Raw genomic sequence first — 22,304 nt, 5'->3', positions numbered from 1 at the left:
GAGGCCACATTGGTACTTTTTCTAGACTCTAAATCTTAAAACATAACAAATCATTCTGCAGCAGCATCCACATGTTAGCATCTGTGTTTATCACCTAGAATTTGTGCTTTCTATGCCATCTACCCTCAAAGAGAATTTCTCAAACACCTGTCTTGTTTTTATTGATTGTATGGAACTCACAGGAGAAATCAAGTATCGCTATGTGTGGCCTCTACCAGAAATGAATTTATGGTATTGCTCAGAGCAAAGAGACCCAGGCAGCTGAATTTTTCAATTTAGTTTTATTTTTTCTGGGTTTCATTATTTTTAAAATTTTGTATGGAAGCAAGGATTTTTTTTCCCAACAGAGTTACCTGACCTGCCTAAAGACATCAAATTCCAAAGTACAGTTCTTCTCTGACTCTTCATCAATAGATTGGGACCATTTTACCTGTCATGACAGTGAAATTGAGTCAGACAAAAAGATCTACTTCTTTGGACTAACTTATCATATTGATTGATTGGTCTGATCAATTCTATTAAAATAATCCAAGCAGTCAAGTATCTAAAGACATAAAGCATGGGATAATTCTAAAACTCTGACATCTGTAATAACATCCTATTGAATTTAAAAGTGAAACGCTATAGACACATAAAGACAGACACCTTCCCAAGATAAGAACATCAATTATCTAATAAATTGCTTTTGTTAAAATAGGAATTTCTGGATTTTTCACTATACAGTTGCTAATAAATGACTACAAAGGTCATCTCACATGATGATAGCTGTCTAACGAGTAAGCTGAGATGGTATTGTAACACTATTGAGTCAGAAAGGGGGTTGGTGTCTATCTGGTGTTAGTGCCATTAAGTCTGGATATTACCTTTAACTAAGAACACTAAAAGTGTTATAGCTTCTAGTTTCTTGAATATTCATGGAAAATATTATGCTATAATATGATTACTAAATTATTTAGAATATAGATGTTTTAATTGTTTAAATTCTTGTCATTATTTTGAATGACTGATTGGAAGGTAAAAATATACAATAATGAACAATAATGCACAGAAATTACTCTTCTAACTTTTCATTGTATTAAATTATATTTTTGACATAGAATGATATCAATAAAAAGAACAGAGCAAGGAAAAATTTAAATTTTGGAAAGCAGCATAATTTTACCTCCACATTTCTAAGATTCGTTTTTTTTTTCTATTATATGCCTTGAAACATATTCTGCCTGTGATTTATTCAAAACTGCATATCATTTGAAGTGACTTTTATTCCAAGGCCACTTAAATACACCATTACACTCCAATGAAAATATCAGATAATGCATATCTATTTAATTCAAGTACTTTTTTCAGTTTATACTTTTATATTTTTATTTAATGACTCTTGTACATACAATGGATAACAATGAAGTGACTTAAGTAGACTATATTTATTGTAAGTATTATTTCCTTTCCTTTCTTTGTGTCTAGTCTGTTAGCTTGGCAGAGTAGAGTGGGATCTTTGAATAACAGCTAAACAGTAAATTATGAATATATCGTAGAGGAGAAAACAATGTGTTTGCCTTTTTTTATCCCTTTGAATAAACAAGTCAACATTTTTGAGCACTATTTTTGTGCCATGCACTTTCTGAAGCACTTTATGTTATTTATAAAAAAAGACTACATTATACACACACATATCATCTATCTCTCTATCTCTCTATCTGTCTATCTATCTATCTTTGTCTCTACCTGGATCTCTCTATACTCACACATTCGGATAGATTTCTACATCTATATCTACCTATCTACCTAAAACACTTAATCTAATCTTGCCAAAGAGTTATGGCTACAAGGGATTTTATAACTTGAACTAGTGACTCAGAGAAGCAGGGAGGTTGAAAATTCACTTTAAAAGTAGTTATATTGGCATCAATTCTGAATGAAGTTGGTGGCAGCAGAGTGCCCATTCTGTTGACATGGTAGCTGATCCTCCTTGTAGCAATTATTTCAGAAGACATATGGTAACAAGACCGCTTCTATGGTGCACTGTGGTTTTATTCTAGACTGCCTCGTCTCTTTACCTCCCTGCTTTTTTTAACCCTCATTTATCAGATGTCCAAGCAATTTTGTGAGTACTTGCTATTATTCAAACAAATATCTTTTCTTATTGAGTTAATCAGAGTTAACTGCTGTTGGCTGCAGTCAAAAACCCATGTGACACTATGAATTGGGTTTGCGAGTGGGTTGTAGCAACAGGGTCCACAAGAATTAAGAAGAACTTGGAAGACAGTGAAAATCCTATACATATCCATACATATTTAGTGATAGGAACATCGAAGCCTATGGCACACAGAGGGTAAACTACTAGTTAATGTGTTAATAAGTTACCTAGACAAAGTTTGAGGAACTGAGCTATTTATAATGGAAAATAGTATGAAGGGCATGAGGAATTCAACAATTATTATATGTAATAACTACTTCTAAGAATACAGACAGTTTAAGATAAGAGTGCTGCAATCATGAATCCCCTAAATGTTCAGGTCAAATCACACACTGCAGTCCAGGCAGAGCCCACAAACATGGTTAAAAACCCTTTCATCACTTAGAGGCACAGGGCTGGAGAAGACAGAAAGAAAAATTAGCATTTAGTTCTGAAAGCTGCCAAATTACAACATCAATTGAATTTAGGATCACTAGATCTCTAATACAAAAATTAAGATACTTGACATTCACAAGTGGAACTTGGGATATTTTGTATCTAATATATAGGAGGAACTGAACACCATGAGAGCAAGTTTGCTCCTTCAAAATGGAAAACATATGAAGAGTATTTATGGAAATGGATTCTGAGACAGTCCAATCGAAATGAAAAGAGTATAATTTTCAGATTATGTGGAATTAAAATAGATGTAATCACCAGAGAGTCTGGATTCAATATTTTAGTTTTAATCTTTCCAATTGCTGCCTACATGTTTCTCTGAGACCTCAATTCACAATTCACCAATAGTGCATGGTATAGGGATTCCACATGACAGATTCTTTAGAGAAAGGTAGAGGGAAGAATCTACATATTTTAGAGGATATGTTTTCAGATTTTGTCTTTCCTTTGCAACTTACTAAAAGACACAGTTTTCACCCCAAGGACTTAAAAAGTTTGCTGATGACTGGAACTGCATATTTTTTAAGAAGTGCTAGACTCATTTTTCTCTGTAAATCATGGATACTAATGAGAGACTTTGATGCCTGAAATAGGTTTCCTGACTTCAGTGGGTTTGGAAGGACTTTGGCAGAATCCAAAAATTTATCATAATATTCAGCAGAGCTAAGGATTAGAGGATTTTGTACTTTAGAAATCTTTGGCTAAGGCTAATTCATCCTGATTTCCTGGAACTCAACTTTATTAGCTTGCTAACACCCAAGATAATGTGTATAGCTGAAAATCCTCTGGATATAGTAAACATCGAATCAATAAAACAGAGAGGCATATTCTCACATAAAACTCTTTAAAGAAAACATAGGAGGAAAGCTCCTTAACGTTGGTCTTGGCAGTGATTTTTCAGATATGATACCAAAAACTCAGGCAACAAAAGCAAAACAACCACTACCACCACCACCATCATAAGTGGGACTACATCAAATTTAAAAGTTTCTGTACAGCAAAAGAAACCATCTCCAAAATGAAAAGGCAACCTACAGAATGGGAGAAAACATTTGCAAATCATGTATCAGATAATGGGTTAATAACCAAAATACATAAGGAACTCACAAATCAATAGTAAAAGAAAACAAAATAATATGATTTAAAATGGGAAAAGAACATGAATAGACATTTCTCAAAAGAAGACATACAAATGGCCCATAAGTATATGAAAGGTGCTTAACATCTCTAATTATCAGGGAAATACAAATCAAAACCCCAATGAGATATCCTAACACCTATTAGGATGGTTATTATCAAAAAGTCAAAATATAATAATAATTGTTGGTGACATGTGGAAAAAAGGGAGCCCTTATACACTGTTGGTGGGAATGTAAATTGGTACAGCCATTTTGGAAAATAATACAGAGGTACCTCAAAAAATTAAAGATAGAACTATCATATAATCTAGCAATCTCACTTCTGGATGTATACCCAAAGGAAATAAAATCACTATTTTAAAGAGATATCTGCATTCCCATGTTTATCACAGCATTATTCACAACAGGCAAATATGAAAAAAAGCTTAAGTGTTCATTGATGGATGAATGGATTAAAAAAGATGTGATACACACACACACACAGTAGACCTATAAGAAAGGAGATCCTGCCATTTGCAACAACATAGATGAATCTGGAGGGCTTTACGGAATAATAAGCTCTAAAAAAAAGAACAGTAATTCATATTATCACTTATATGTGGAATCTAAAATAGTTGAGCTCATAGAAAACAGAGAGTTGAAGGGTGGTTCACAAGGGCTAAGGGGTGAGAGAAAAGAGATTTCGGTCAAAGGGTACAAACTTTCAGTTATAAGATGAGTACGTTCTAGAGACCAAATGTACATCATGGTGACTATAGTTGATAACAATGTATTGTATACTTGTAATCTGCTAAGAGAGTAGATCTTAAATGTTTTCAAAACACACATACAAACATGCACATACAGATAACTATGTGAGGTGATGAATATATTAATTAGCTTGATTGTAGCAACCATTTCACAATGTATATGTATATCACATCAGCATGTTGTACACCTTAAATATATAAATTTTTAAATTTGTTAATCATACTTCAATAAAGCTAGAAAAAAAGAGAGAACAGTACACAAAAAAGAAAAGAAATTTGAATTCATCCCTAAACCCAGTATACAAGAAAAGGGGATTTATTTGTTAGAATTCTCAAAGACAATGGATAACTAAATAGTGTAGTTGGCTAAAACAAAATGAGCAGGGAAAACAAATTCAAATGTGGAATAATTGACTTTTCTAATAAGGACAAATGGTTGCACTTTTTTGAACCCTATTTCCTGCTCTGCAATTAACTACTTCCCATAATAACTGATAACAGACACCTTTCATTTACTTCAAGAGAAATTGCACCTGACTCATAGTACTGTAACTTGGCCGTTGTGCATCACAAAATAATCAAACAGTAGTTTAATTCCAGTACATTTCCAGTGTCCAGGACATTCAGTCTTAAAATCACTACACAGAATAATAATAATCCAGATCAGGATTGGGTTTCATTGAGATTAGGTGAGTGTCTTGTCAATCTCACCCAATCAAAGGTTCAAAAGACTTTGAGGAACTCAGTTTATCAAGATCATCCTGTTTTACTTATGGATTAAAGCTAAATGTTATATGTAAATATATAGATTATGTAAAATATATATGCATATTATACGTATATATTTACATAAAACATTTTATATCAAATACTATATATACTCTTTATACATTATAGTACATTGGAAGTACAGTGTGATATGTGTATATTGTATATTGTAACTTTACATAAAATTTATGTATATAATAAATTGGATCTTCATTATTATATATAATATATATCAGTATATATTAATTTTATATTAAGTACTATACACACTTGAATATATGTATATATTTAACCTGTATAAGACACATATCATGACATTATTAAACATTATTTAAACTATATACATATGTTTTCATAGCTTATAGTTAGTCATTTTTTTGGCTTAATTGATCCCTTGATCTTTATCAGATATGCAAACCCTTGATGTATTTTTGAAAATGAAAACTTTTATGACAGGGACTTCCCTGGTGGTCCAGTGGTTGATTCCACACTTCCACTGCAGGGGGCACTGGTGTGATCCCTGGTTGGGGAACTAAGATCCCACATGATGCAAGGCCAAAAAAACCCAAAATAAACGAAAAAAAATCTCTTAACGACAATCTGACGGTCTATTCCATGGCATGTATTCCAGAAATAAATTACATTTAAATTTGAGAACAGCCTGCATAATGTGTTGATTCATTTCTTAAAATACTTTTTTAATATCAAGGGAATCACTATCACCATGTAACTGGGTGTGTGTGGGTGTGTAAAGGGCATATATAAAATTTGAGTGGGAGAATAATATGATGCATTGAAACTGAATTGAAGAGGGTGCTAGACTTGTTAATCACCCTTCATTGTATGTTCAGAAGATGTAAACCCTATGGCCAGGCGTTTGCATACTAAAAGCAACAATATTGAGTTTACCCAATATATAAAATGAAGGATGGAAATATCTTATGTATGTGTGTCACTTTTTTAGTTAGGGTAATTGTTTCTCCTCTGGATAAAGCCAATTAGCTAACACAGATGGTTATCCCAATTACCAGGTAAACTTAGGATGGTGCTGTCAAGTCTTTTTTCTTTAGGACCAGTTATTGTTTATCTTGAAAACATGTATGTAATAGATTGCTTTTGCTTCACTATATAAAAGGGTGAGATTTCTTTCTGTCTTTGTAATCTCTTAGTGGATTGCCTGTGATGTGCATCACCTTCTGGTTTAATGTTTATTCAATAATATAACTGTTTTCTTTCTCTCCTACCTTTGTGGAGATGATTTCTGGGTTGGGAGATAGTTTTGTTTTTAATCATATATTCCTAACATTACTAATTTACTATCTGTACTTAAAAAATTATGAATTTTGTTTATCACAAAATATTTAATTACTGTTCTTACTGAACACATAAGTTTTTCCTATTCTGTTTATTTGACTTTCTTGTTTTTCACGACAGATTCAAATGTTCTCAAGTAATACAACAAAAACAATTTATATCTCTCTCTTCTGAAAAGAGAGTGGTGGCAACCATAAGATAGACTAGGACTAAAAAGGACATGGTGATGTCATATCTTTAGTCCAGCTATTTTGAGACCAGAAGTTGAAAAATTAAGGCTCAAGGGACACATCTGTGTTCTCTTTCCACCTTCAGGGTGAAAAGCGTTTAGCCAGGACTGAAAATATAAAAACATATAATCCCTCTTAAGTAATTCCAGACACGTATGCAGAGGGGACATTTGGGAATGTCCTTCAATAGACCAAAATGCAGCTGGTAGACATTATAAAATTCTTCTAAATTTTAATGCAATTTAACTTTTATACTAATAGAGTAGTCCATAAAATAAAGAAAACTATTTCATTTTGGAAATGTCATCATAATGGAAAGGCATTGGCTCTAACCATGACAATGCCATTTAAAGTTATCTTGATGATAAGGGGGAAGAGTCAAGATGGTGGTGTGGGAAGACACAGAGTTAACGTCTCCCCACAACTAGGGCACCTGCTGGCTGCTGGTGGGGGACTCTGACCCCCAAGGAGATGGCAGGAATCCCAAAGTGAACCAGTAGGACGTAGGGGACCCGAGGGGGGAGGAGAAGTGGAGGGCAGACAAGATCAGCACCCCTGAGGCCAGGGAGATCAGGAGAGGCGGGTGGGAGGGACTCTCTGGAAAGAACCGGAGAGGCGCAGAGGGAGATCGCCTGGCCCACTTGGGCAGGGGAGCCTGCTGAGCTCCCAAGCTGCTTCCCTCCCATCCAAAGCCCCCTCCAGGCCGTGAGGATCCTGGGGACAGGTGGGAGGGGCCATCCAGGAGGAGCAGGAGAGGAGCGGAGGGCGATTGCCCCACTCACTTGGGCACCAGGAGCCTGCTGAGCTTCCAGGCTGGTCCCCTGCTCTCCACCCACACCCCCAGCCCCCCCATAGCTGCACTGGTCCTGGGGGCATAAGAGGGAGGTCAGGGAGATCAGAAGAGGCAGGCAGGAGGAGCCCTCCCAGAACCCAACCAGAGGAGCAGGAGAGGAAAGGAGGGCATTTGTCCCGCCCACTCAAGCTAGGCTCCCAGGTGAGGTCCCCTGCCCTCTGAGACCAGGGTGGGGGTCACACCTGGGCCCCTTCTGTTCCTTGAGCCTAAGCCCCACACCCCACAGCCACCCAGGGCCTTTTCCAGCTCTGTGGGTCCTGAGCATTGGCCGCGCCCACTGCCCAAACCTTGCCCTTGATTAGGCCCTGCTCTCCACAGCCAAGGCCTTCCACCCCACCGTTTTTTTTTTCTTTCCCTCCTCCTCTCTTTTACTATTGTGGTACTGATGGACCTTCTGGTTGCTGATTCATCTATATTTTAATTTTTACATTATTTCTAACATATCTCTTAGTTTCCCAGTATAATTTTATTTCTTACTTTGTTCTTTTTTTTTTTTTGCCACCCCAGGCAGCTTATGGTATCGTGATTCACGAGCCCGGGATCAGGGGGAAGCTCCTGCGGTGGGAGCTCCGAGTCTGAAACACTGGACTAACAGAGAACCTCAAACCCCAGGGAATATTCATCAGAGTGAGGTCTCAGAGGTCCTCATCTCAGCACCCAGTCCCAGCTCTACCTAATAGCTTACAAACTCCATTGTTGGAAGCCTCAGGCCAAACAACCAGTAAAACAGGAACACAATCCCACTCATTAAAAAAAAACAATAAATGAGATGGCAAAAAAATACGTCACAGATGAAGGAACAAGGTAAAAACCTACAAGACCAAATAAATGAAGAGGTTATAGGCAATCTACCTGAAAAAGAATTCAGAGTAATGATAGTAAAGATGATCCAGAATCTTGGAAACAGAAAGGAAACACAGACTGAGAAAATACAAGAAATGATTAACAAAGATCTAGAAGAACTAAAGAACAAACAAACAGAGATGAACAACACAAAAACTGAAATGAAAAATACACTAGAATGAATCAACAGAAAAACTGAGGCAGGAGAACAAATAAGTGAGCAAGGATCTCATTCAGATTCGATGGAGAACTCAAAAGCTTTCAGACAAACAAAAGATAAGAGAATTCAGCACCACCAAACCAGCTTTACAACAAATGCTAAAGAAACTTCTCTAAGTGGGAAATGCAAGAGAAGAAAAAGGCCCACAAAAACAAACCCAAAACAATTAAGAAAATGGTAATAGGAATATACATATTGATAATAACCTTGAATGTAAATGGATTAAATACCTCAACCAAAAGACACAGACTGGCTGAATGGATACAAAAACAAGACCAAAATATATGCTGTCTACAAGAGACTCACTTCAGACCTAGGGAAACATACAGCCTGAAAGTGAAGGGATGGAAAAAGATATTCCATGCAAATGGAAATCAAAAGAAAGCTGGAGTAACAATACTTGTATCAGATAAAATAGGCTTTAAAATAAAGACTGTTACAAGAGACAAGGAGGGACACTACATAATGATCAAGGGATCAATCTAAGAAGAAGATACAACAATTATAAATATATATGCACCCAACATAGGACCATCTCAATACATAAGGCAAATGCAACAACCATGAAAGGAGAAATCAACAGTAACACAATAATAGTAAGGGACTTTAACACCCCATTACACCATAGGACAGATCATTGAAACAGAAAATAAATAAGGAAACACAAGCTTTAAGTGACACAAGAGACCAGATAGATCTAATTGATATTTACAGAACGTTCCACCCAAAAGTGGAAGAATACACTTTCTTCTCAAGTCCACGTGGAACATTCTCCAGGATAGATCACATCATGGGTCACAAATCAAGCCTCGAAAAATTTAAGAAAATTGAAATCGTATCAAGCACATTTTCTGACCACAATACTATAAGATTGGAAATCAATTACAGGAAAAAAACTGTAAAAAACATAAATACATGGAGGCTAAACAGTACGCCACTAAATAACTGAGAGATCACTGAAGAAATCAAAGAAGAAATTAAAAAATACATAGAAACAAATGACAGTGAAAACACAATGACCCAAAACGTATGGGATGCAGCAAAAGCAGTTCTAAGAGGGAAGTTTATAGCAATTCAATCTCACCTCAAGAAACAAGAAAAATCTCAAATAAACAATCTAACCCTAAACTTAAAACAACTAGAGAAAGAAGAACAAAGAAAACCCAAAGGCAGTAGAAGGAAAGAAATCATAAAGATCAGAGCAGAAATAAATGAAAGAGAAACGAAGAAAACAATAGCAAAGATCAATAAAACTAAGAGCTGGTTCTTTGAGAAGATAAACAAAACTGATAAACCATTAGCCAGACTCATCAAGAAAAAAAGGGAGAAGACGCAAATCAATAAAATTAGAAATGAAAAAGGAGAAATCACAACTGACACTGCAGAAATACAAAGGATTATAAGAGACTACTAGAAACAACTATATGCCAATAAAATGGACAACCATGAAGAAAAGGACAAATTCTTGGAAAGGTACAATTTTCCAAGAGTGAACCAGGAAGAATTAGAAAATATAAACAGACATATCACAAGTAATGAAATTGAAACTGTAATTAAAAATCTTCCAACAAACAAAAGTCCAGGACCAGATGGCATCACAGGCAAATTCTAACAAACATTTAGAGAAGAGCTAACATCGATCCTTCTCAAACTCTTCAAACAAATTGCAGACGGAGAAACACTCCCAATTTCATTCTACGAAGCCAGCAACACCCTAATGCCAAAACCAGAAAAAGATATCGTCAAAAAAGAAAATTATAGACCAATATCACTGATGAATGTAGATGCAAAAATCCTGAACAAAATACTAGCAAAAAGAATGCAGTAACACATTAAAAGGATCATACACCATGATCAAGTGGGGTTTAATCTCAGGAATGCAAGGATTCTTCAAGATATGCAAATCAATCAATGTGATACACCACATTAACAAATTAAGGAATAAAAACCATATGATCATCTCAATAGATTCAGAAAAAGCTTTGGACAAAATTCAACACACATTTATTATAAAAACTCTCCAGAAAATGGTCATAGAGGGAACCTACCTCAACATAATAAAGGCCATATATGACAAACCCACAGCAAGCATCATACTCAATGGTGAAAAACTGAAAGAATTTCCACTAGGATCAGGAACAAGACAAGGATGTCCATTCTCAGCACTCCTATTCAACATAGTTTTGGAAGTCCTAGACACAATAATCAGAGAAGAAAAAGAAATAAAAGCAATACAAAACGGAAAAGAAGAAGTAAAACAGTCACTATTTGCTGATGACATGACACTATACATAGAAAATCCTAAAGATGCCACCAGAAAACTACCAGAATTAATCAATGAATTTGCTAAGGTTGCAGGATACAAAATTAATGCACAGAAATCTCTGGTATTCCTATACACCAACAATGAAAAATCTGAAAGAGAAATTAAGGAAACACTCCCATTTACCATTGCAACAAAAAGAATAAAATACCTAGGGTTAAACCTGCCTAAGGAGGTGAAAGACTTGTACTCAGAAAAGTATAAAACACTGATGAAAGAAATCAAAGATGACACAAACAGATGGAGAAATATACTATGTTATTGGCCTGGAAGAATCAATATTGTGAAAATAACTATACTACCCAAAGCAATCTACAGATTCAATGCAATCCCTATCGAACTATCAATGGCATTCTTCTCAGAATTAGAACAAAAAATTTTACAATTCGTATGGAGACACAAAAGACCCCAAAGAGCCAAAGCAATCTTGAGAAAGAAAAACAGAGTTGGAGGAATAAGCCTCCCTGACTTCAAACTATACCACAAAGCTACAGTAATCAAGACAGTATGGTACTGGCACAAAAACAGAAATATAGATCAATGGAACAGGATAGAATGCCCAGAGATAAACCCACACACATATGTGCACCTAATTTACGACAAAGGAGGCAAGAACATACAATGGAGAAAAGACAGCCTCTTCAATAAGTGGTGCTGGGAAAAATGGACAGCTCCATGTAAAAGAATGAAATAAGAACACTACTAAACACCATACACAAAAATAAACTCCAAATGGATTAAAGACTTAAATGTAAGACCAAACACTGTAAAACTTTTAGAGGAAAACTTAGAAAAAACACTCTGACAAAAACCACAGCAAGATATTTTTTGACCCACCTCCTAGAGTAATAGAAATAAAAACAAAAATAAGCAAATGGGACATAATTAAACTCAAAAGCTTTTGTACAGCAAAGGAAATAATAAACAAGACAAAAAGACAACCCTTAGAATGGGAGAAAATATTTGCAAATGAAACAACAAAGGATTAATCTCCAAAATATACAAACAGCTCATGGAGCTCAATATCAAAAAAACAAACAATCCAGTTAAAAAATGGGTGGAAGACCTAAATAGACATTTCACTAAGGAAGACATACAGATTTCCAAGAGGCACATGGAAAGATGCTCAACGTCACTAATTATTAGAAAAATGTAAATCAAAACTACAATGAGGTATCGCCTCACACTGGTCAGAATGGCCATTATCAAAGAAGCTAGAAACAATAAATGCTGGAAAGGGTGTGGTGAAAAGGGAACCATCCTACACTGTTGGTGGGAATGTAAATTGATTCAACCACTATGGAAAACACTATGGAGATTCCTTAAAAAATTTTTAAAAGAACTACCATATGACCCAGCAATCCTACTACCAGGCATATACCCTGAGAAAACCATAATTCAAAAAGAGACATGCACCCCAATGTTCATTGCAGCACTATTTACAATAGCCAGGACATGGAACCAACCTAAATGTCCATTGAGAGATGAATGGATAAAGATGTGGCATATATATACAATGGAATATTACTCAGCCATAAAAAGAAATGAAATTGAGTTATTTGTAGTGAGGTGGATGGACCTAGAGTCTGTCATACAGAGTGAAGTAAGTCAGAAAGAGGAAAACAAATACCGTATGCTAACACATATATATATGGAATCTAAAACAAAACAAAACAAAACAAAAAAAACTGGTAGTGATGCACCTAGTTGCAGGGCAGGAATAAAGAGGTAGACCTAGAGCATGGACTCGATGATGTGGGGTGGGAGGGTGAAGCTGGGGCAAAGTGAGAGTAGCATCGACGTATATACACTACCGAATATAAAATAGTTGGCTGGTGGGAAGCAGCAGCTTAGCACAGGATCAGTTTGGTGCTTTGCAATGACCTAGAGGGGTGGGATAGAGAGGATGGGAAGGAGGCTCAAGAGGGAGGAGATATGGGGACACGTGTATGCATATGGCTGATTTGCTTTGTTGTGCAACAGAAACTAACATGGTATTGTGAACCAATTATACTCAAATAAAGATCTATTAAAAAATAAATTTATCTTGATATGGAGTCACTTTAATTCTATGAATTTTTAGGCTTTCTAATATGTAGCTGGTTATATGACCATTTTCACATAGATTTTTATTGATGCTATTAAAATGCCTTGTTACACCCTCACATTATCTATATCTCTTGAATGGTATAGATTTTATGACCAGAAAAAAAAAATAAAAGCAGAGATATTCACAGAAAGGACTGTAATAGGTAGCTATTTTCATTTCTGCCTTTTTGTGATGCAGAATCAAGGAAAAGTACATAATCTGAGAGGAGGCAGAGAACTAGAGCACTTAGCTAGAGGTATTAAGTGAATCTATGTAACAAAGGGACGAGCTAATTAGAAAAGCAGGATCCCTAGAACGAACTACATTTCATAGGGAATGCAGAGGAGACTGAGGTAAGGGAGGTGGTCAAGATTAGTAAATAAGAATCTCTAGGGCTTCCCTGGTGGCGCAGTGATTGAGAGTCCGCCTGCCGATGCAGGGGACACGGGTTCGTGCCCCGGTCGGGGAATATCCCACATGCCGCGGAGCGGCTGGTCCCGTGAGCCATGGCCGCTGAGCCTGTGCTCCAGAATGGGAGAGGCCACAGAGCCCCGCGTACCGCAAAAAAAAAAAAAAAAAGAATCTCTAGAAAATAAAAGGCTTGAGAAAATTGAGGAAAGGACAAGTATTAGAATTGTCTCTAGGATTCCTCCTGGAATGTTGTTTAAACAATAGAAGCCTTTTTAGAACTCATTTTTTGCTTTTGAAAAGTGTTTTGTGAACATGATAATATGTAGGGATTAAGCCATATCGGGCCAACTTCAGTATGTTTACAACTGAGGAGACCAGGGGACTTCTCAAAGGTAATTAATGGTCAGGTGCATCTCCTCTACACAAGCTTGAGTCAAATTATTGAATACGGGACACAGTAGAGGCTTTAATTGTGAGACATTGTGATTACTGGAATAATTCAACACCTTCACAGTTTTCTGGAAAGAATGAAAAACTCAAAAGTTGCAAATTATGGAATATGGGTTATTTGAAACTGGATGTTCCAAGCAGATAATTTATTCAGTGATGCATAAGCTCACTAAGTTTAGGGAAAAACACTGAGAAGAGGTAGACTTGAAAATAATTTTCACTCCCTGTTTATTAACACATTGAAGTGTGAGCCAGATTTACAAGTGTGAGCCGGTTTACTAAAGCTAATTCAAGGCCATTGCTGGGTTCTATTATTGCGAATACAACAGACTGAGGGACAAGAACAATGTTAATAGACCAATGAGAAAGCAAACTGTGGAACAGCTGGCATAGAAACCAGCATTAGAAAAACTTGAGAAGTTGGAGGTACTTAATGATCTAGGATCCAAATAAAGTGATTTTGAATTATGGTTAGACTATGCCTCAGAAGTCACAGGAGAAGAGACAGGTTCAGAGGAAAAAGACACTGCCAGCTTGTGAGAGTTTACAATGACTAACATAAGGTCAGTTTTGACCAAAATCCATAAGCTCTGGCATTTATGTATAAAACAAGTATTTGACAGAGTGGACGGTGACTAGAATTCATAAAATTCTATACAGCATGCCAGTGACCCAGGGAAAATTGTTCTGTCTTTGTGCTCCAAAGGGAAGAACTATGCTAGTGGGCTATCTGCCGGCAAACCAGGGAATGAAGCTTCAAAGCTTGGAAGCACTTAAGCTAAAATTACATGGGGATGATATACAGTCAGAAAAAGATAAATAATATTGTCATAAATAATAATTTCTGCTGTGAAAGGTAACCAAATTCTGTCAGTAATTGTAACCTTGGGGATGGGAAAATGGTAGGCAGATGTGGTGGTCAATAAAAGATCAGAAGCACTGAATATATGCAAACCATAGATATCTCTGGGACTCAAGGAGTTGAAAGTTTCAATTTGCTAATTTTATCTCAATACATCTGGCCGTTCTATAATCTTACACTATCCAATCTCACCAGTCATCCACCTTTATTTTTATAGTTGATCAGAATTTTTTCCAAGGAAATACTGATAATAAGTATTGAGAGGAAATCTCGGTCTATGGAGCATTTTCTCTACAGGACCATGAGATGCTTTAATACATGATGGAATATTAAGCAATTCTTCTTTTTCTCCAAGCCCATTACACGGAATGGTTCATGGGGCCTCTTAAGACAGGGACTTAAATATTTTTATCTTTAAAATTTTGGTTTAAGTTTTCATGATTTGTCTAAAGAACAGGTAAGAAATGCCAGAGAGAACAATAAATCCTTTCCACAATATTTTTTTTTCTCATTTTGCTTTAGGAACGGAAGCAAAGAAAAAAATATACACAGGAGAAGAGCAAATGCTTAGCTCAAAAAAGCTGGTCTTTGAAGTAAACACGTCTTTTTCCTCTGCCCTATCCTTGAAAATTAAGTGATTTGGAAGAAGAGTTGCAGAAGAGCGTCAGCTCCTTGTTCAGTGTAAATAGTATATTTCCACAAGAGACTAACCAGGACAATGAAGGATTCACAAGAATGTAGATGGAAGAAGTCAAGTAAATTAAAAGGTTGACAGCGTTTCCCTGAGTCAGAAATTCATTTCCATATTACTGTTAAAAAAAATCAGGGCCTTCATATTCTCACAATCCAAATATATTTCCTGTATGAGAAAATAGCAGAAGAAATGGAGTTAGTGAGGCTGCATACAATCTCTGTCTGCAGTTACTGTTTCCATTCATCCTTTACTCTAAGTAAACTAGTCTAGAGATTTTAATCTTAGTAGACAGTAGGTTGTCAAATGAATCCATTTAACAGTGGGAGGTGAGAAGGAAGAAGGAGATACACTGATATAAAGTCTTTGAAGATGTCTTAGCAAGACAGTAGGATCTTGCCACAGAATTTGATTTTAAACAGTGGCTAAATTAAGTTCAAATAAAAAAGGTCCATGTATCTTAAAATCATATTCTGTGAAAGGAGAGACTAGTATAGCAACAAAATGTATTCATACTTACTTTTTATAAAAGGCAATGCCATTTTATTGTAAACTACTATAAAACCCTGTATGGGGTTTTTAATATGCCTCTGATTAGTTGGATATATAGTACATGGCAGGTGAGAAATAATTTCCACATATAGTGTTATCCTTCATTTATCAAGAAACAAAGAAAGTTATTTCCAATTTATTTCTGCAATGCAAAGGCAGTGCTTTTTGTGATCTGAATCATGTATGTCTGGGAATGGGTAAGTATGTATGGCTACTTAGAGAAATATATTTATCATAATGTAAATTAAGACATTAAAATATGAACATATAAGCAATGATCCTCTTGAATTCCTCATTTGCTGAATTTATCTGCTAGCTACAATTTATTTTTCACCCCCAAATTAATACTCATGGTGATTTTGAGTTTATTCACGGACATATGTGTGTGCCTATCCAAAAAAATTTAAGTTGCACTATGCACACTTTACCAGCTAAGGTCAAACAAGGCATTTATACTGTAAAAATGTATCATTTTTTATTTATTTGGTGCCATGTTTTTGCATTTATGTGCTTTTTGTTGATTTCACTATTTAAAATGGCTCTTGAGTGTATGTAGTACTCAAGTGCTGATTAGCATTCCTAAGCGCAAGCTGTGATGTGCCTTATGGAGAAAGTTTTCATGTTTGATAAGCTTCATTCAGGCATGAGCTACAGTACTATTAGCTATGAGTTCAACATTATTGAGTTAACAATATAATATTAAAGTGTCTTTAAACAGAAACACACAAAAGACAAGGTTATGTATTGATCTGCTGATAAAATGTGACCAAAGGCTCACAGGTACTTAAACCTGTATTTTTTCTAGGAGAAATGGTTCAGTATTACCATTTCAGTGTTGGTAATGAGAAATCTGTGCACCGCAATGAGAAGCCCACGCACCGCAACGAGGAGTGGCCCCCGCTTGGCACAACTAGAGAAAGCCTGCGCACAGCAGCGAAGACCCAACGCAGCCAAAATAAATAAATAAATTTAAAGGGGGAAAAATTAAAAAAAAATAGGGTCTTTGTGGTTGTAATAAAAAAAAATGAGAAGAACATAATTCTCATAGTCAGTTTGGGCTGCTGTAACAGAATACCATAGATTAGATGGCTTATAAACAACAGAAGTTTATTTCTCACAGTTTTGGAGCTGGAAGTCAAACGTCAGGGTGCCAACATGGTCTGGTTCCGGTGAGGGCCTTCATCTGAGCTGCAGACAGTGACCTTCTCTCTGTGTCCTCACAAGGTAGAAAGGGAGAGAGGGATCTTTGGGTCTCTCTCTCTCTCTCTCTTTTTTTTTTATACAGCAGGTTCTTATTAGTTATCCACTTTGGGTCTCTTTTATAAGGGCACTTAATGCCTATTCATGTGGGATCCACTTTTATCTGATTATAAAAGGACTCCTAAGATCTTGGAGAAAGTTCTGGGTTCTGGGTGGGGAACTGGCTAGAAACGTAGCATGCATATCATGTGGGATGCTGTCAGCATGACATGAGTCTGAAATTGCACATAACTGTCCAGCACACCTGTGGCTAATATCACAGGTGAGACATGGGACACCAAAGGCATTTGAAACCCCAGGTAAGCTTGAGATCTTACATGAGCATATGGGGCCATGAGAGATACTTAAATATTATTAGGATTTTATTTCCTACCAGCATGAGTGGAGGATTGAGGCAGAGTAATTTGATTTCAAGTATTAAATAAATGTAAGAAACTTTTTTACATGTGAGGCCATATATTTACTATAAGGCTAATAATTCAAATATAAAGCACTGCTCTGAGCACATACTTGTCTCTTAATGTATTTACTTTCCATTTTCTATATTCTTTTTTTCTGCTTACTATGCAAGGTCATCCTTTAACTTCTACCTAAAGACATGAGAGAGTCTACTGACTTTCTTTTTTAACATCTTTATTGGAGTATAATTGCTTTACAACGGTGTGCTAGTTTCTGCTGTATCACAAAGTGAATCAGCTATACATATATACATATATCCCCTCCCTCTTGCATCTCTCTCCCACCCTCCCTATCCCACCCCTCTAGGTGGTCACAAAGCACGGAGCTGATCTCCCTGTGCTATGTGGCTGCTTCCCACTAGCTATCGATTTTACATTTGGTAGTGTATATAAGTCCATGCCATTCTCTCACTTCGTCCTAGCTTACCCTTCCCCCTCTCCGTGTCCTCAAGTCCATTCTCTATGTCTGCGTCTTTATTCCTGTCCTGCCCCTAGGTTCTTCAGAACATTTTTTTTTCTTTAGATTCCATATATATGTGTGAGCATACGATATTTGTTTTTCTCTTTCTGACTTATTTCATTAAGACATCTGCAGATCTAGTAATTATAGTATTGATGAAATCACCATCATTTATTGAGTGTCACTATGTTCCAGGCATTGGATAGGGTTTTTTGTTTTGTTTCATTATTTTATTGAGAGCAATTTGAGGTTCAGTGAAAAATGGAGGGGAAGGTACAGAGATTTCCCATATACACCCTGCCCACACATTTACAGCCTCCCCTATTTTCAACAGCCCCACCAGCATGGGACATTTGTTACAACCAGTGAGTCTACACGGACACATCATAATCACCTGAAGTCCATAGCTTACATTACCATTCGCTCTTGGTGTTGTACCTTCTATGGGTTTGATAAATGTATAATGACACGTTCATCATTATAGTATCATACAGAGTGTTTAGACTGCCCTAAAAATCCTCTGTGACTGCCCTAAAAATCCGCTGTGCTCTGCCTATTTACCCCTCTCCCTCTGCTCCAAACTCTGGGAACTAGTGATCTTTTTACCGCCTACATATTTTGCCTTTCCCAAAATATTATGAGATTGGGATAATATAGTATATAGCCTTTTCAGATTTGCTTCTTTCACTTACTGATATGCATTTAAAGTTCCTCCATGTCTTTTTATAGTTTGATAGCTCATTTCATTTTATTATGGAATAATATTCTGTTGTCTGGATGTACCAGAGTTTATTTATCCATTCACCTACTGAAGGCCATCTTGGTTGATTCCAAGTTTTGACAATGATCAGTAAAGCTTCTATAAACATTCAGATGCAAGGTTTTGTGTAGATAAAATTTTCAGCTCCTTTAGGTAAATGACAAGGAGTGCTGGACATATGGTAAGAGGTATGTTTAATTTTGTAAAAATCTGCCAAACTCCTTCCAAAGTGACTGTACCACTTTGCATTCCAACCAGCAACTGATGAGAGTTCCTGTTTCTCTGTCAATATTCTGGATTTTGGTTATTCTAACAGGTATATACTAGTGTCCCAGTGTTGTTTTTATTTCCATTTTCTGACGATGATGTGGAGCATATTTTCATATGCTTATTTGCCATCTGTATACCTTCTTTGGTGAAATGTCTGTTAAGGTTTTTGGCGCATTTTTTTTTTGTGGGGCCGGGAGGTCTCTGGTGGTCCAATGTCCTGAACTTGACTTTCCTACCTCGGAAGCTCAGGCTCAACACCCGGCTGGAGCACCAAGACCCTGCCAGCCGCATGGCATGGAAGAAAAGGAAGAAAAAATATACGAAAAGAACAGACAGAACCCCAAAAGAAATGGTAAAAGCAAAACTAAACAGCCAAAATCACACAAAGAAACATACATACACACTCATAAAAAAAAGAAAAATAAATAAAAGAGAAAAAAATAAAACGGACAGAACCCCAAGACAAATGGTAGAAGCAAAACTATAGAGATAAAATCACACAAAGAAACATACCAACACACACACACACACACACACACACTCATAAAAAGAGAAGAAAAAAGAAAGTGAAGAGAGCAACCAAACCAATAAACAAACCCACCAATGAAAACAACCACTTAAAACTAAACTAAGATGAACACAAAACCAAAAACTAACCAAACGAAGAAAGCAAACCCCAAGTCTACAGTTGCTCCCAAAGCGCACCACCTCAATTTTGGGAACATTCATTGTCTATTCAGGTACTCCACAGATGCAGGGTTTATCAAGCTGATTGCAGGGATTTAATCCACTGCTCCTGAAGCTGCGTGGAGAGATTTCCCTTTCTCTTCTTTGTTTGCACAGCTCCTGGGGTTCAGCTTTTGTTTTGGCCCCACCTCTGCATGTAGGTCGCCCTCAGGCATCTGTTCCCTGTCCAGACAAGAGGGGGTTAAAGCAGGGGCTGATTAGGGCTCTCTTGCTCACTCAGGCCAGGGAGAGGGAGGTGTACGGTGGTAATAATTGGAATGCAGGGCGTGCCTGCAGTGGCAGAGGCTGGTGTGACATTGCAACAGCCTGAGGCATGCCATGTGTTGTCCCAGGGAAGTTGGCCCTGGATCACAGGACCCTGGCAGTGGCGGGCTGCACAGGCTCCTGGGGGTGGGGGGTGTGGGTAGTGACCTGCGCTTGCACACAGAATTCCTGGTGGCAGCGGCAGCAGCAGTAGCGGTCCATACCTGACTCTGGGGTCCAAGATGATAGCCGCAGCTCGTGCCCATCTCTGGAGCTCACTTAGGTGGTGCTCTGTTGTCTGTGGGCACATAGAGCAGGAAGGCCCTTTCTGTGCACACCCCGAAACAATGGCCTCTTTCCTCTCCGGTGTGTCCAGACTTTTTCCTGGACTCCCTCACAGCTAGCTGTGGTGCACTAGCCCCCTTCAGGCTGTCTCCATGCACCCAACCCCAGTCCTCTCCTTGTGGTCTGATCTCCAAAGCCCGAGCCTCAGCCCCCAGCCCCCACCCACCCCGGCGGGTGAGCAGACAAGTGTCTCAGGCTGGTTAGTGCCGGTCAGCCCTGATCCTCTGTGCGGGAATCTCTCCGCTTTGCCCTCCGCACCCCTGTTGCTGTGCTCTCCTCCGCGGCTCCGAAGCTTCCCCCCACCCCCCACCCGCAGTCTCCGCCCGCAAAGGGGCTTCCTAGTGTGTGGAAACCTTTCCTCCTTCACAGCTCCCTCCGAGAGGTGCAGGTCCCATCTCCATTCTTTTGTCTCTGTTTTTTCTTTTTCTTTTGTCCTACCCAGGTACGTGGGGATTTTATTCCCTTTTGGGAATCTGAAGTCTTCTGCCAGCGTTCAATAGGTGTTCAGTAGGAGTTCTTCCCCATATAGATGTATTTTTGATGTGTTTGTGGGGAGGAAGGTGATCTCCGCATCTTACTCCTCCACCATCTTGAAGGTCTGCTCTCTTGAAGGTCTCAATGGGGAGGCATATGTATTAACTACCAGGAAAGGGACAGCACTTTCTGAGGGAATAGAGTGCCACCCTCTTTTTATCCTTTTTTAGTCCGTGACTTCCAGTCATGATTGCTGGTAGGTGTGTCATTTAGTATCTAATGTAGTAAAATCAGCGTACAATGAGACTCAGGGTCTACTGGAGGTCAGGTTCATTGCCATCTTGGTTCCAGCTGCTTCTATCTGGGTTTTGTTTTTCTCTTCATATAGCTTCCTTTCTTTGTCTCTGGACCCTGTGACTTGAAGATATGCTCAAGGGGAGGTTGGTGGGTTTTGAGCAAGGATGTGATGTCAGCTCTGGCAACAAAATAAATAACTCATTGCCTTTAACACTTTCAAAGTTATTGTTACTTTTTTAAGACTCAGAAATAATTATCTTATGCACATTATATTATCTTATTAGTTATATAAGATACTTTCTTTAGTGTTAAATGCTGACAGTCAAATAGCAGAGATCTAAAAATACAAGTTTTCTAATTATGTTTGAAGATAGGCAGTATCAAGTTGATTGAAAAACTAAACTTATAACCATTTGGGATAGACTTTAGTGACAAGACTTGATACGATGAAATGTTTTATAGCAACATTTGTAGAAGAAGGCTTTCAATGCACTGGTGTACAGATTGGAATCTCTGAAGTAAGAAACTTCATTTTATGTAGAAAGCTCAGAGTGGTTAAGAGAGCTGCCTAAATCACGTGGTAGCTAGGTAGCAGAGCTGAGAATAGAACTTGACTTCTTACACTTTGAAGAGACAGCTATTACAGACATACTGGCTTTGCTGAGAAACTTCATATGCATGTGATTTTATGTTTAAACACAAGGTTTCACAAGACACCCCTGTCAACCAATCAAATCCCTTTCTGTATTTGTTGAATATAGTGATATTGAATAGAATCTTTGCAACCATTTTTAGAAAATACTTTATAAACAGGTACCTGTAATTCCTCATGAAAACTGGGATTGAGATACACAAATAGGT

The sequence above is a fragment of the Grampus griseus genome (assembly GCF_964374135.1).
Source record: "Grampus griseus genome assembly, chromosome: 8".
NCBI lineage: Eukaryota > Metazoa > Chordata > Mammalia > Artiodactyla > Delphinidae > Grampus > Grampus griseus.
This window is presented reverse-complemented; position numbering follows the sequence as displayed.